This window comes from Cupressus sempervirens, chromosome 8 (assembly GCF_028749045.1).
Source record: "Cupressus sempervirens isolate cs-2001-9-10 chromosome 8, ASM2874904v1, whole genome shotgun sequence".
In the NCBI taxonomy this organism is placed as follows: domain Eukaryota; kingdom Viridiplantae; phylum Streptophyta; class Pinopsida; order Cupressales; family Cupressaceae; genus Cupressus; species Cupressus sempervirens.
In genome coordinates, this window is record NC_143125.1 from 75,926,677 (window position 1) to 75,944,218 (window position 17,542).

The following is a 17,542-nucleotide window of genomic DNA, read 5'->3' on the forward strand; positions in this document are numbered from 1 at the left end:
TGAAAAAATTGAATTAAGAGCTTACATTGATGCTGATTAAGATGTAAACATTGATGATAGAAAGAGCACCAGTGGAGGAGCATTTTTCTTAGGCAAGAGGTTGGTTACATGGAATAGCAAGAAATAAAATTGCACCTCACAATCTACTATTGAATCTGAATATGTTGCTACTACTATAAATTGTACAAACATTGTATGCATCAAACAGTTACTCAATGGTATGAAGGAAGAGACCACAAATCTAGTAACACTTTATTGTGATTATACAAGTGTTATCAATATATCAAAGAATCTTATGATGCACACAAAGAGTAAGCACATTGTAATCAAGTATGACTACTTGAGAGAATTAGTTCAAGATTAAGAGGTGAAGATGGAATATGTCAACACAAAAGAAAAAATTGATGATATTTTCACAAAAGCATTACCTAAGGATGCTCATGAAGGTAAACTAGGCGTGATACTCCTATCAAAGGCTATTTAAGTAACATAAGAAGTGCCCTACATCAAACAAGTTGATTTTCATATTTTACACATTGGTGTAGTGGATCTTACTTTGGGAGCTACTTAAAGTAATCAAAGAACTAACACTCCAAATCAGTCACAAGCAAGGTAACAAAGGAAGAAACTGAAGAAGTTCATATCTGCATGTTAAGATGACAAGTCTTTGGTATTGTTTTCAAAGAGTGAGATAGTTACTAATCAAGGGACTAATCAAGGAAGTAGTTGTTGAGGGAGATAATTGCTGATCAAAGGAAAGTACAAGTATGATGAGGGAGATAGTAAAATACAAGAAAAAGAGGGATATAGATACAAGAGATTGGAGATTTACCAAAGAGAGAGAAATCCTAACAACTACCTAGTAAGAGGGAGATATGATAAGAAAAAATTTAGAGGGAGTTATAAGGAAAAAATTTGTAACCTACATAGAAGATGGAAGTTGCTGATAGAGGGAGAGATTTCAATACAAGGAATTATTTTCTTTTTAGTATTGTCTTACTATTTTAACCTAGTCAGCTTGGTTGATCAGTTTGGTTTTCCATCAATGTGAAAGAGGGAGATTATTGAAAATAGATTGAAGAAGACTATTAAAGAGGGAGATTGTTGAAAAAAAATTGATACAATTAAGATCAATATGCTTCAATCATTGTTTTGTCACTAATGTCAAACTTGCTATTTGCTAGCAAGACAACTGCTTATATGATTTAAGTACTATCACTTATTTGATTGATGAAGAGGATTTGATGAAAAAATGTAACAATAACACCTAGAGAAAAGGTTGGAGTTATGATTATGTAAAGGAGTACATGAATTAGTTAAGACACTGATAACATGATGCATTGATAATATAGTTAAGGTTACAAAGGCTGGTTACACTAAGGAAGTTTAGAAGAACAACTTACACAAAGGTTATCTACCAAGCTAGACTGAGTGGATAGTAGGTGCCAAGAAAAATTCAGTGCAAGCTGAGTAGAAAATCAATTGGAGCTGAGTAAAAGTTTATTCTAGTGTATGCTAAGAAAAATAGTGGATCCTGAGTAAAGTTTAGTTGATGCTGAGTAAAGTTTAGTTCATGTTGAGTGTTTTTATAGAGGATGTCAAACAATGTAGTATGTGCCAAGTATTAGAAGCTAGATAGTATCAAGTGGCTGCATTATTTAAAAGATCATGAATTTGATGGATCTAAGCTAACAAGTTTGTTTTCTTGGAATGTGTGAACTAGATAGAAGATAAGATTGATGAGCTAGTGGTGTAGAATTCATGGTAAACCATTTTTAGGTGAATTCAAATAGAATTCAAGGAGAAGCTTCTAGAAGAGATATGAAATGAGGGGTAGATTTATTGTATCCTACCTAATCCATCCTAACTCTAAATTGGATGATGGAGAATGAGCAAAAAAAAATCTTAGTTTCCTATTTATATGAATGGCTAGTATTAAAAAAAAAGGTTGGTGTTTGAGAAACTGAGGAAGACAAGGATTCAAGGGTTTCTCTTCATCAAATGACCTAAGAGAAGAGTTTGCATTGGTATGTTAAGAAAGAAGGCTTAAGGGTATGAATACTTTAAGGGTGAACAAGCTATTAGAGCTGAAATGTATGAAGGCCAAGAAAAATAGAGGATACAAATAGAGATCTGTAATCTTCAAATGAAGTTGTTAATTTTTATCAGATCAAGCCTTACTATTACTCTCTAACAATTGTATCAGTCTAGAGTAAATCCTTTGGATTGAGGTTGACTTAACAATCATTTGTGAATTCTTTAACCTGGTTGACATTCCAAGTGAATGGTGTAATGTCCTCTAACAAGGCTCACTCCTAATAGGGTGATTGAAATCATTTAATAGGGTCACATTTAATAGTGTATATTTTAACCTTTAACAAGGTTGACCTTTCACATGGCATCACTTCAGAAGAGTGAAAAAGAGTAGCATGTTACTGGTGGTTTTTCTCAAATTGGGTTTCCATGTAAATCATTGTGTCAAGTGTGTTGATGAATCTATTATATTTCATGTTTACATTTTTACATGTTGATTTCATAGTAACCCACAAGTTTTAAGTGATTGCATAATCTTATGGATGCATGCATGAAGATAAATGTTTTATGTGTTTACTATGATGTGAAAAGTTTTATTTATACATGTGGACCTAGGATAATTGATTGACCACGCCCCTGCCGCTCCTCAGTTATTCACTTTTGATGATCTTCCCTGTTAGGGTCAATAAGGACTACAAAACATACAATGTACTATGTGCTTGGTAAAGATATTTACAAAAGACTATCAAGTATACCTTGTGGAATGATTTAACTGTTCCACCTATTAGGATGAACTAGTGGTTAATCTCTAATCTGCAACTCTAATTTGATAAATGAGATTCCTTTGTAGTGTAATGATCACCATGTTGTGATAGATAAATATTTGTTGCTCCTTATATTTCTTGTACCCTTCTTACTTTGCACTTCTACTCTTACTTTCTTTTTATATTCATACCAGACATCTTTGGATCTGATACAATATTACATATATACCAATCCAAATTACAATTCATCAAAGTTAGCTACAATACAAGTTTCACCAAAATACACAAAGTCAGCCCAACTTCTAATACTCAAGTTTTGAAGACAAACTCAATGAGGTTATGATACTTGATAACCATTATCATTGCTCAACATCGTCATGTACTCAGTAGAAGTAGAAGATTAATTTGTACTAATCACTTCCAAGTAGTCTAAACGTAGTTTGCATTGGTGACTTGGTGAACACTGTGAAACTCAACACAGAAATTGAATCACTTGGTTGACACATCCTAGTTCAGTTAACACTAGATTCACATCACTAGTGCTGCAAAATTGGTAAATACTAGAGAACTTGGCTTGCACTAAGAAACTTGATAAACACTATGAAGCTCAGTTTACACTGATAATCACCAACTTGGTAGATATTGCTCGGTCTAAACTAAATACTATTTCTAGAATATGATAGTAACTATAGAACTTGGTAGAGCCTAAATGAATTGGTTAACACTATAATTTACAAGATAACTTGATAGCTACTAACCATTTGATTAAGTATGTGTGTTACTAATAAAAAAATTGAGTGCAATGTTAACATACACCCCCTCACCTACTTCTAAGGTAGTACTGAGCTACAACACCCCTTCACTGAATAGGAAGAGAAAATAAATAAAAGATGTTTTAAAAGATATTAAGGATAGTTTGGATGAAATCATTGAGATGCCACAATTTGATCTTGAAAATCTCACCTTATAGAAAAAGAATATTCTACAAGAAACTTTGAGGACAAAAAGGAGACAAGAAGAGCCACACAAATGGCAAAAGTAGCAACATACATTACAGGATGTCAATCATATTTTTGTTGATACTTTTGACATACAAAATATAGACGAAGAGATAACAATCATTGACCAACTTGTAAATATAATTGAAAAAGTAAGTGCTAACAATTTTGAATCTAATGAGAAGCTAATTGATTGGTTAGAAAGAAGAATTGAAACCAAGGTTGTGGAGAAAATTTTCATAATCATAGTTGAGAGGAAAGTGCTATTGCAAAAAAAATCATAGTTTATAATGGAGCTTATACAAAGAGTACAAAATTTGTACACAATTTTGTCAAATGTGCCAAGGTTTATAGACAATATTCAAAAAAACATAGATAAGACTTAGGCTAAGATGAAGGCATCCAAAAATATTATTTCAAATTCAACTGGATCTAGTATTGATGACTAGAATATTCATCTGAATGCTCAAGGCACATTGGCCAAGCTTGAGGAAGATGGAAACACCATTAAATCCAAATTGATCTTAATTTAGGAAACAATGATACCTCATTTGGAGGTCATGCAAGAGAACCAAAGACAACCCAAGATCTTATTACAAAAGATCATTACTTATTAGTGACTAAGAATTCAATTGATTTAGCTTAAAAAATACAACTATAGAATCAAATTTTGGAGGAAAATAGAACCACATTGAATCATACAATGGCTATGATTACCAGAACTTACAAGGAATTAATTGAAACATATGGATTACTTCAACTCTTTCAACTGAAGTAGCAGTAACATAAGGTGTTCAAAAAAAGGGGGAAATGTATATGAGGGAGAAATGTATATGGAAAAAGGAATGTATTGAAGAAAATGGGAAGATATATAGGTATATTATAAAGTTTGTGATGAATTTAATATTCATAAGTCATAAGAATTAGGGGGAGAGATAATTTTATCATATTGTATTGATATGACAAAGTGATGTGAATATGAAAAAATGTTTTTTCTACTAATGTCAAAGGGGGAGATTATTGGTATCTCTAACAATTGTTGTCTATTAGTGTCAACCACTTAGTCATTTACAAGATAAAGTTAGATGCTCATCACTGTGACTGAGCTACTCTATATAGAATGACTCATGTACATAAGATAGTATGTACCAAGTAAGTTCTATAGAAGTTGAGTAAGTGTAAGGCCACAAAGTAATTTTTTATATGTACCAAGTTCATCAGTGACTAAGCAAGTTATCAGTGATCAGGTAAATTCCAAGTATACAAGTACCGAGTGATATAGCATGTGCAAAGCACATTATATGTCAAGTATTAAAAGGTTAACAAAGGTTGAGAAACAATAATACCAAGAATCAGAAATAGTAAAGTTTGAGCAATGTAGAGTCTACATAAAAGTCAGGAAGGGCACATAGTTTTAGGCAAAATGATTATCAAGATGACTTGGAAAGTTTATTTAAGTTTTGAAGAGGTTGTTACAAAAAATTTACATGAAGTGGATCACATATCCCTATGTGTCTTTTCAATGACCAGGATGAAGAGGAAAAACATGGAACCATCTAGAAAAGTCTTTATAAAAATATTTAAATAGCAATGATCTTAATCTAGATCATATACATGATGAGAAGATTAGAGAAGAGAGAAGAGAAGTGCAAACATGAAGCATTATACTATGAAGGATTTAGAAGATCAGAAGTCATTCAAGGGTTATGTTACCATCTAGAAAAGAAAGTGATGATTTATTCATAAGAAGTGAATGTGAAAGGGAAAGAAAAGTGTTATCAGATCATATGAGAGGTTTAGTTAGTAAGGAGACTCAAAATCAGCTTGTAGAGAAAACCAAGAGTCAGGTGTATGCCTAAAATGTGGGAACACTTCTATGAGTCATTATATCCAAGATTGCTCAAAAATGAGGTCTTGAATGGTGGCCCATAGCTCTCTATTCATAGAGTGCAAGGGTTTGTACGTAATGGAGGCCCTTAGTTTGACCTAGTTTGTGCCTTTCAAGTACACCATGAAATAAGAGATTCAAGGATCCAAAATTCATGCAAATGGAGATTAAAACTAATCTATATGATAACAATGTAAAACAATGCAAGAAAGAAAATGTAATAACAATGCAATACTAATCTATGAAAACAAATATGGATCTAAGCTAATATGCAAATGCAAGGATGAAACCTCATGATGGAAGCCATGGATGCATGAGAGAAGAAGACAAGAAGATAAAAGTTCTCCACAAAAAGCTTTAGTTTTCAAACTCCTTCTCCAAAAGTCACTCTCCAAACCTACAACATAACAATAGCATAATAATGGATGTCAAAAATGAGGAGAGGGCTCTCCCTTATAAAGAAAAATGTGGAAGTGGGAAGCTTCTCACAACCAATATGGGATAATAGAGTTTGATCCATGTGAGACAAAATTCCACCAATGAGAAAAGAGGAGAAGAATTAAATGAGGGAAGGAAAAAGGAATTGATTTAATTTTTATTTATTTCATTTCCTTTTTCACGTGGGATTTATTCAATTAAAAATGAGCAAGTTCTTTTAATTGAATAGGAAATATTTAATTAAATTAAAAGAGGGTTTTTCCTCTTAATTAATTAAATGTGGATGAATTTAATTAAAAGAGAGGTTTTCTTTTAATTAAATGGGGACTTATTTTATTTAATTAAAAGGGAGATTTTCTTTTAATTAAAAAATACTTAGCATAAAATAATCAACCTTAGAAATGAATAATTGAATTTGATCAAAGAAATTAATTTGAATTTATTTAATAAAATATTGCAAACCATTGATTTAGGAAATTTGATAAATTGAATAATGGGGGCCCATAGTCTAGGCAACCAGTTTAGGGTGCATACATCAAGTACTAAATCAATTTTATTAGACTTGAATTATGGTAAATTTCTTAATAGAGTGGTCTTAATAGATCTTTGTAAATCTCCTAACAGAGTCCTAACTTTTTTGTAAATGTCAAATCCTTTAACAAGGTTAAACCTAATAATTTCTTAATTTTTTAACATGATAGAATTCTCATAGAGTAGATCATATTTTATGGTCAAATATTGTGACTTTAACTGGTTAACTTTATTACTACAATAGTGAATATTTTGTGGGTGTCATGCCTACCCCAATTTTACCTTCACCTTGGAGGGTTTTTGGGTAACAAATATTGTGTTATGTGCTATTAATTTCATGCATGTGATTGAGCTAATTTACATGTTAGAACAAGTTTACATTTATAGTTTTGCATGCACAAGTTATTGATAGATGTGGATGAATCTATGAAAAGTATAAATTGTTATAGATTCTAATTCACCCCCCTCTCAACATCTTGTTTACACCTCCATAAATCAACACTTATCAAAAGTGACATCAATTTAAGCTCAAACCTTACATGATGTAATTTTTTTAGGAGAGTCTATGAAAACATTAAGGGAGATTTGAAGACTCTTGATGAAAAGATCAAGGAACTAAGACAATGTTTGATAGAAGGAAAGATTGTGTATGGGAAGTGTGTCCTCACATACACATTTATTAAAAACATTTCAAATTAGATGAGTGTTAAGATACGAGAGTTAGAGAAACTTGTGAGTGAAGTTCAAAATCCCTCATTCAGATTGTAGATCTAGAAAGAAGAATAAGAAAAATAATTCATGAAATCAGGCTTTTGGAGCTACAAAAGGAAATGACAATGAAGAGACTTTTATTGTTGAGGGAACACCTTTCTCTAAAAATTGGTCTTGTATAGAGAAAATTGGAAGAATGCCTATCTTTTAAGGCATCTTATGAGAATTTTGCATACACAAATTTGGAAGCAATAAAGATTACTTCATATTCTTTGTGCATAGTTCTTAGCATTTCAAACATAGCAAAGGATAAATGGCATATGGAATTTTTTATTTTGAAGATTTTTTTTATTGTATCTCGCAAATATCCACTTAGCATCTAGGAAGGTAATGCAATTTTGACATGTATATAGATCTTTTTGACACCTTTGTCATTGATGTCAAAGGGGGAGAGATAAAGAAAATTGTATGTATATATAAGTAAGGGGGAGTAGTGTAGAAATTATAATAAGAATGAAGAATTAGAATTATAGTCAAAGGGGAGTTATAATGTAGCTAGGAGATATAAGAAAAAAATGATGGTATATGTGATGATCCACAGTTTTGAAGTTTTGATGTTTTGAAATTTTGTAAAGGCCATAAGTTTTCTAAATTTTGAAGTTTCGAGAAGTCTTGTTTTGGGACTTAGTCAAATTTACTATATATTTCCATCAATGCCAAAGGGGGAGATTGTTGAAAATTTGAATAGGTCATACATTTTGATTTTTTCATTTATGAAAACATATCAATCATATGAAGTGATTAGAGTATAAAGAGAAGACATGACATTTAGCCTTAGAAAATTGTCAAAGTGTTATACAATTTGTCTAGTAGAATAGTTAGATTTTTGACTAGCAAGCTTCATAGGCATATTATAGACATGTTTAGAGTTAATTATGACTACTTAAGACTTTGATGATGATATATGCAAGTTCACAAGATTGCATGACTATTAAAAACAGAGTTATGATGATTTTATTAGTTATAGTAGTGTACATGCAAAAAAAAGCATGATAAGAAAATGGGTATTTTGGGTTAAATAAAATAATTACTTAACTAATTAGGGATGACATCCTAGATGTTAAACCTAAGTGGCCAAGATTAATTTTTTTTTTATATTGATAAAGTGCATAAAGGCACGAAGGCAAATAGAGCAAATATTTGTTAATTAACATGGTATAAAGGAAGATTAGTAAATGTGAAGTTACAAGTGAGTAGTGCTATATTGATGTTGTTGGAATGTTTAGAATAATTGAGATGGGGGGGGGGGGTGGTGCTGAATTAGTTATCCAAGGTCCAAATGTATAAATAAATTTTTTCGATACTTTAACTTATGCATGCATTGATCATTCAATATCTTAAACTTTTGCATATTGTTGTTCTAGGTCAAAATAAATTTGTAGAAATATAAACATGCAATACCAAAAAATCAATCACACATTTTGGCACAAGGATCTTACATGGAAAGCCAATTTAAGAAAAATTACCAGTAACATGCTACCAATTTTCACTCTTCTAAAGTGAGCCTTGTGAGGAGCCAACCTTGTTAAATGTTACAATGCACATTGTTTTAAATGTGACTTGGTTAAATATTTAAATCACTCTATTAGGAGCGAGTCTTGTTAGAGGACATTATAACATTCTATTATAATGTCACCCTATTAGAGGATTTACTAATGACTGTTAGGTCAACCTTAGTCCAAAGGATTTATCTAGACTAATACAATTGTCAGAGAGTAACATCAGGTCTTGATCTGATAATAAAAAAACTCACTTGGATATTATAGATCTCACATTCAGTCCTCCATCAACTTGGAATTCATCCTCTTGATCTATAACAACTTGTTCACCCTTCAAGCATTCATGTCCTTAAGCATTTTTTCTTAGTATGCCAACTGTAGGCTCTGCCCTTTGGTCACCATATGAAGCAACACCCTAAACTTCTTTTCTTTCTTAGGATCTCACACATGACATGTTGCTTCTAGCCTGATATCTCCTTATATAGAGAATTTAAGTCTTTTTAAAGTCTTTTTCCACTTAACCAAAATTGTCCATTTTAGGATTAGGTCAAATTCATTGAATTTACCAACTTTTCCATTTTATTCCCTTCTAGAAACTTCCTCTACAATCCTCTTTGTATTCATCTGAAAATGGTTTATCTTAAATTTTGTGCCACCAGCTCATCATAGTTATCTTCCACACACTTCACACAACTCAAGAAATAAAAAAATTTAGCTTAGATTTGTCAAATCTTTGATCAAACACATTTTACTATCACTCAATAATAACAATATATTTGCTTGGCAAACACTATCTTTTGATGCTCAGCCAACATTGGGTTTCTCAGCATACACTAAGTCTTTACTAGTGCTTGATGCATACTAAACTTTCTTCACTCGGTACCTACTAGATTTCTCCTTTCTTAACACATACTAAATTTTCTTAGCTTCAACTAACTTTCTATTCAGCCTACACTAACTTTCTACTTAGCTTTAGTTTCTCGATCAGGCTTAACAGACACATTTATTTACTTAGCTTTCTTCTATTCCTTGCTCAAGTATTCTTTCATTATAGCCTTAAGCAGATAAAAGATACACTATATCATCAATTTCTTGCTTGGTCTTAGTGCTCCTTTTATACACCATATAACTCAACTTTTTTCTAGGTTCTGTTGTTATCATTTCTTTCCAAATCCTCTTCCTCAATCAATCAAATGATAGCATTCAAACCAAAGTAAGCAATTGTATCACCAAAAAGTAGAAGGTTTGACATTAGTGATAAAATAATAATTGTTCCATGATACGTTTCATCAATCTTCTTCATTCAACAATCTCCTTTCAACAAATGTAATAGTTTTGTGATGCAAATTTTGATGTATGATTAAAGGAGTGAAAATTGTGATAAAGTTTAGCGAAGAGAGGTAAAGGAAATATTAGATATTGAAGATATCAACAATAGTATAGAGGTTTTTGTATCTATCTCTTTGTATTGAAGAACTTTATTGTACATTTCATGTTTGGGTAGTGGGCTCATATTACATACATTTGTATTTTGAAAATAAAAATCCTAATAGGATTGAGGCTTCTAACAAAGCCTAAGTCCTCTAACAAGGACCAATACAATATACAAATATAATAAACTCCTACCAGGTTAATATCTTTAACCATGTGTTTTTGATTAGTGGATCATTTTGTGGGTGTCATCCCCATTAAGGTTTTCCCTTAGCCAGGGTTTCCCTAGTTAAAAAAATGGTATTATGAGTTAATTTTTTTCATGGTTATGTTTTCTATTCAACATAGTTTATTTTCTTATGCAATTTATAAATTTGTTAAAAATATCCAATTTTTGGGTAAACTTTGTGAACTTTAGATTCACCCCCTTCCCCCTTCTCAGTATTTCCTATTTCTAAAAAGCTTAACTAGTCCTTTTAATATCACCTCATTCTCTCTTTTTATCCCTTCTTGAGTAGAAATTATTTAAACCAACTCATCTAGTTCCCTCTTCCTTGTGCCCTTATATAACTATTCTCTCACTTGACTAAATTTCTTTTTGTAATTTCCTCATATCTCATATTCTATCTCTAGGTGATTAAAGCATCATGTCTACATACTACTCAAGTACCATTTTGTCAACTTCACAGCCCATGGAATGGATGCATATTTATCTACATTCTATTGCCTCCATGCAAGTTAAATTTTTTTCTACAATGAAACACATTGTTTTTGCATATTTCTTAATAGTAGATCTATGGATTTTAAACCTTTGCATCATTTCCTTTTAGAATCCCTTAAACTTTCCAAACAAGTGTTTAGTAATGTTACCTATTTATTTCATGTTTTAGTTCTCATAATTAGGTCCACCGTACATTTTCCATCAATCCAAGCATGTGGGTGCATTTTTGGGAACTTTTATATAATATAAAAGAAGATATGCATTATAAGTAACCCAAACATAAAAGGTTAATGATTATCATGCTTAAATATTACTCAATTTTTTAAATATTTATATCCTTAGTACATCACATGTTAGAATTATTTAGAATAATTGAGGTGGTGGGGGAGGGGGGTGGGGTGGTGAATTAGTTATTTGAGGTATAGATATACAAATAAAACTTTTCATAGCTTAGTGAACCCATATCAAGAAAGCCTTATTATGCATGCATTCATTAGATCATAAAATGCTTAAACTTTGTAGGTTACTATCCTAGGCAAAAATAACTTTGCAAAAATGTAAACATGAAACATAACACATTTAATAACACATTTGACATGTGGATTTTATGTGGAAACCCAATTCAGGAAAAACTACCAGTAACATGCTACTAATTCTCACTCTTCTTAAGTGATGCCTTATGAAAGGTAGACCCTATAAAAGGTTACAATATACACTATTAAATGTGACCTAGTTAGAGTATTTCAATCACCTTGTTAGGAGTGAGCCTTATTAGAGGACTTTAGACCATTCACTTGGAATGTCACCCAATTAAAGGATTTACACATGACTATTAGGTCAACCTTAATTTAAAGGGTTTATCCTAGATTGATACAATGATTAAAAAGTAATAATAAGGCTTGATTTAGTAAAAAAATACAACTCACTTATAGGTTACAAATCTCTACTTCAATCCTCCATTCTTCTTGTCTTTCACACACGTCAACTCTGATAACTTGTTCACTCTTCAAACATTCATACTTTTAAGCCTTCTTGGTTTTATTGCCAATAGTTGTCTCTTTCATTTAGCCACTAAATGAAGCAATACCCTAGACTTCTTGTCTTCCTTAGGTTCTCGCATAGGATAATCTTTTCTTTTGACCAACTCTCTTTATAAATAGAGATTTAAGATCTTGTTTTGTTCAACCTCAATTATCCATTTTAGGGTTAGGTAGGATTAGGTAGGATACAATGAGTCTACCCACTTTTCCATTTGGTTCCTCTAGAAATTTCTTCCTCAATATTTTTTTAAATTAGCCTCAAAATAATTTATCTTAAATTCTATGCCACCATCTCATCATAGTTATCTTTCACACAATTCACACAATTCAAGAAAACAAAATAGTTGGCTCAGATTCATCAAATCTATGATTTAACATGTATACTAGAACTTGAAATCAATATGTTGTCACTTACCTTCCATACTATTCTTCCACTCGTCATCCACTAGTTAACTTGGCAAATAGTACAAATTATTGGTACTTGAAATCAACTAAAATTTACTCGACTTACACTAAGCTCGCTTGGCATACACTAAACTTTCACTTTGCTTGGATCCAACTAATTTTTTACTCAACTTGCACTAACTTGTCTCGGCACCTACTGTTGTGATATGGAACCTAATCAGACTAAAATGTTTATTCAGTGTGGTTTTCTCTCCATATTATTTCTATGGGGTTTTGGGGTAGCACCCCCGTGAGGGGTCAAGGGGCAGTGCCCCTGTGAGTTCTTGGGGAATGCTAAAGTTGTTAGCACACCTTTACCTAGTTATTTGAAGTTGACTAAGGAGATGTGTCCAAAGACACAAGAAGAGGAGGATAAGCTAATCAAGGTACCTTATGCTTTAGCTATAGGAAGCTTGATGTATGCTATGGCATGTATAAGGTCAGATATTGCACATGCACTAGGAGTCATTAGAAGGTATATGAGTCATCCAAGAATTGAGCATTGGAGTGTAGTTAAATGGATTCTCAGACATTTGAGAGGACCATCCAGTAAGTGTTTTCACTTTGGGGGCTCTACTAGTGACTTATAGGGCCATGTTGACTTAGATTTGGCAGGGGATATTGGTACCAAGTGGAGTACTACAAGTTATGTATTTACTATTGGTGGAGCATCCATGAGCTAGGTTTCTAGGTTATAGAAGGTGAATGATTTATCCACTACAAAAGTAGAGTATGTTTCTGTTACCAAGGCATGCATGGAGATGATATGGCTTTAGGTCTTCTTGAAAGAATTAGGACATCCACAAAAGGATAATTATTTGTTTATAGAGATAGTCATAGTACCATTCATCTTGCAAAGAATTTTGCTCTGCATTCAAAGACAAAACACATTCAGTTGTGGTACCATTTGATTTGATTAGTTTTGGATGATGGACAGTTAAAGCTAGATAAGATACATATAAATAAAAAACTGGTGGATATGTTTACAAAGGTAGTGACAAGGAAGAAGCTAAATTCCTCTTCAGCTTTGGTTGGTCTTCTCAACTAAATATATTAAAAGAACAACAAAGTCCAAGGTGGTTTTATATATTCTAGTGGGAGCTATAGGTTTAGCAGTGCTATGATTATTCTCCAAGTGGGAGGTTATTATTGTGGAGTTTGATTAGTCTCCAAGTGAGAATTTGTTGTGATATCAAGCCTAATCAGACACAAAGGTTTATTCAATGTGGTTTTCTCCCCATGTTATTTATACGGGGGTTTGGAGGTAGCAACCCCAAGATGGGATCAAGGGGTAGGACCCCTATAGGGTCCTAGGGCAATGCCCCAAATGTGCTTCCTATCATAGTATAGGGTGGGGTTGAGGGGTAATGCCCTTATATTGTAAAAGGCATTGGCTACTATTTTTCCTATTGGACAAATTATTCTAGCCCTAATTTTATAAGTGGCAAAGGTTTGTATAAAAAGGCTAAGGTTAGGGATTTCATAATGTAGTGATGATATTGTAGTTTCTTGCACTGGTATTGAGCTATAAGGGATTACAAATTGTATTCACTGGATTGTAATAATATTGGACTTGTTGTTTGGTGGCATAGCTCAGGGATTAGGTGAACCACATTAAATCTTGGTGTCTTGTGTTCTCTTCTATGTGATCTACTTTTTTGGTATTGGTTATATTTGCATGTAATTGTTTTTTTTTTTTTTTGAGGTTAATCCTAACACCTATTGTCCACTCAGTCAAGTTTGGTAGACTCAAATCTTCTTATTTGTTCTTCTAGACTTAATTAGTGTATCCAACCTTTGTAGCCTTAATTAGATAATCAATACACTATGTAGTCACTATCTTAACTTATCTTTGTACTCCTTTATCATACCATAACTCAAACTTTCCTATAGGTTCTCTTGTTATGTCATTTGATCAAACCCTCTTCATCAATCAAACAAATGATGGTACTCAAATCAACTAAGCAGTTATATTACCAGCAAGTAGTAGGTTTGACATTAGTGAAAAAATAATGATTGAAACATATTATCATACACGTATCAGTATTTTCTCTACAATATATCTCTTTGGAATTGATGGCAAACTATTACCAACAACAATACCAAAAAGAAAATAATTCCTTGTATTTAAATCTCTCCCTGAATCAGTAGATTTCATCTTTTGTATAGGCTACAAAATTCTATTCTAATCAATAGACAATCAAAATTATTTCTTCCTTATGAATCCCTTAGTACTTTCTCCCTCTTACTAGGCAGATGTATTGCTTATAGTCATTTCTCTCTTTGTAGTAAACATAAGGTACATTGTTTCCCTTTGAGTAGATATTTCAAATTTATTTTTCTTTCTCCCTATTCTTATATCTCCCTCTTTCTCACTTTGATTGGTATTCTATATCTTGAACTAACCTCTCTCCTTTATTGCAATGTGCTTAGTCTTTGTGTGCATCATAGGGTTCTTTTATATATTTATAGCACTTTTATTATCATAATAAAGTACCACTGGTTTAGTGATTTCCTCCTTCATACCTTTGAGTAGCTATTTGATCCATACAATGTGATGAGGCTAATTATTGCCTCTATTTCATGATAGTTTTAAACACTTTGATAATACTCTATTTCATTTTCATCAAAACATTTATGAACTTATGGTTACCTAAACCAATGATTAACCTATGGGTAGATAATATGTCATCTTTTTCCAATATCATATATATAATGCAATATTTCATATAATCATCAAAATGTGTGTCCTAATATTTGAATTTAATTTGATAATGCTTATTTGCAAATATCTCTACATTATAACTAACTTGTTAGTAATTAATCTAAAGATAATTGGAAGAGTTCAAAGATGAACATTGAAGATAGCTAATAGCATTAAAGGAGAAGGATGTTGAGGTTTAGCCACAATGGAAAAGTCATAATGGTATCAAAGGAGATGGCTGCAAGTATGGAGGAGCCATGAAGACTGGCTATATTCTTTGTGTTTATTACTATGTCAAAGCGGTTGTCTAGACTTTATTATTCCTACCTTGAGCTATTATTTTTCCTTTCTTTCTCTCCTATGGATCTATAGCTAGGTTGTTTTCTTTTCTATTTCAGAATAAATGTCAATCTTCTATTTATAGGGATCATACCAAGAGTTTTAGTTTAGTTAGAAGAAGAAATTTTATGAAAAAAATTATTAACTTTTGCAGTGAGATGTTTTTATAGTTCTATGTATTGTTCCATGTAATGAATTCCTGAAACGTAGTGGAATAGTTCTTGGTTTACATTCTATGCTAGTAAATTAGCAGAAGCCAACCAAGGGGTCCCACTTGGGAGGTGGATTAGATTAGAATAGTGTAGATTTTTTTTCCTCAACATCCTTTATTTTGCAAAGTAGAAGTTGTAAGTTCCTTCCTGTAGCATCATACTTTGTGAATGTTCCTACAACATCTATAAGAACAGTTATAGTAGATGAAATGAATTGGAATAGATGTTAGCATTTCATTACATTTCCAATACTTATTTTAGTCAAGAGTTAAGTGTGTTAGTTTCCTACAACACTAGTGTAGGTTCTTTCCTTGCATTTTACTTTCCTATAGCATAAGCATAATGACTCATTAAGAGACCTAGTGCACATACTATGCCGACCATTTCAATTATATGTCCTTGGGTTGACAAGATTAAATGCACCTCATGGTGGGGAAAAATAATCCTTAGATTGAATAAATTATTTCTAAGTATGGCCTTGATCATGATTATTATACACCTATTGTGAGGCAGACCATTTTTGGCACTGTTGCCAAGGATAAAGTCAAGCTAGGAGCATTTTTGAGTCATAGTTCTTAGTTAAGTTTTTTTTTTTTTTTTTAAATTTGCAATCCTCAAACTTTCTTCACCAATGTGAAGAGTTTAATTGCATGCATCGAAGAGGAAGATGACGAGATGAATATGATAGATTTCTTCCATGGGAGTTTGTTAATTTGAATGAAGAAATTAAAGAAGAAGAAGCTGAGTTACCTTTTGAAGATGCAAACCTTGTTTTTCCTACAAAATCATCCTCAAGAGAAAAACCTATAGATACAAGTGGTCTTCAACCTTTTGCTGAAATTTTGGCTAGTTTCCTTGATATCACTACTATAAATCCACCAATTGTTAATAACCCAGTACCCAATGTTCCTTTTTAGTAGCAACCTCAAAATCTAATACCTCCAATAATGGCACGACCTACTTTTCCATTCCCTCTTCCAAGTCTTGTAACCAATGCTAATCTCAAAAACATACCTCCAACTGCTCTCCCAAAGTTCCATGGCCTTGTGACTGAAGACCCTAATACTTTCTTGTTTGAGCTTGACAAGCTTTGTCATAATTTTAACTACAAAATTGATGCCCATAAGCTCAAATTATTTTCAACAACATTAAAAGAGTCAAATTTATGATGGTTCATGGGTTTAGGAGCTAATGCAACATAAACTTGAGATGAAATGCAAGCTCTATTTCTAAATAAATATAAGGAGTATTGTAAAGCATCTAGTTCAGGAGGAGATAATGTCTTTAAGATATCACAAAAGGAGTAAAAAAATTGGAAGACTATATTTCACATTTCTTGTATACACTGCAGAAGAACCCTCAACATGTGTTGTCTGAAGATTCACAAAAGCTAGTCTTTCTAAGAGGTGTGAATGATAGTTGTCTAGAAGTATTGGACCTGATGACTGGTGGTGATGTATATCAAGCTTCCTAAGATGAACTCAAGAAGATCTATCAAAACTATTCAAGGTAAACTATGAAGAAAGGCCATGAACCTCACTCCAAAGTTACTAAAAGAATCAGTCAAGGTATTTCAAAGCTTGAGATATCTAACCTATTTTCAGATTTCAAATAGGATATTATAAATGATGTTGCTACATATCTTGACACAATGACTACCAAGAAGAAGCATGTAGAAGCTAAATTACAGCTAGCTAAATATTGCCCTCATTGTTGGAAGCAACAAAA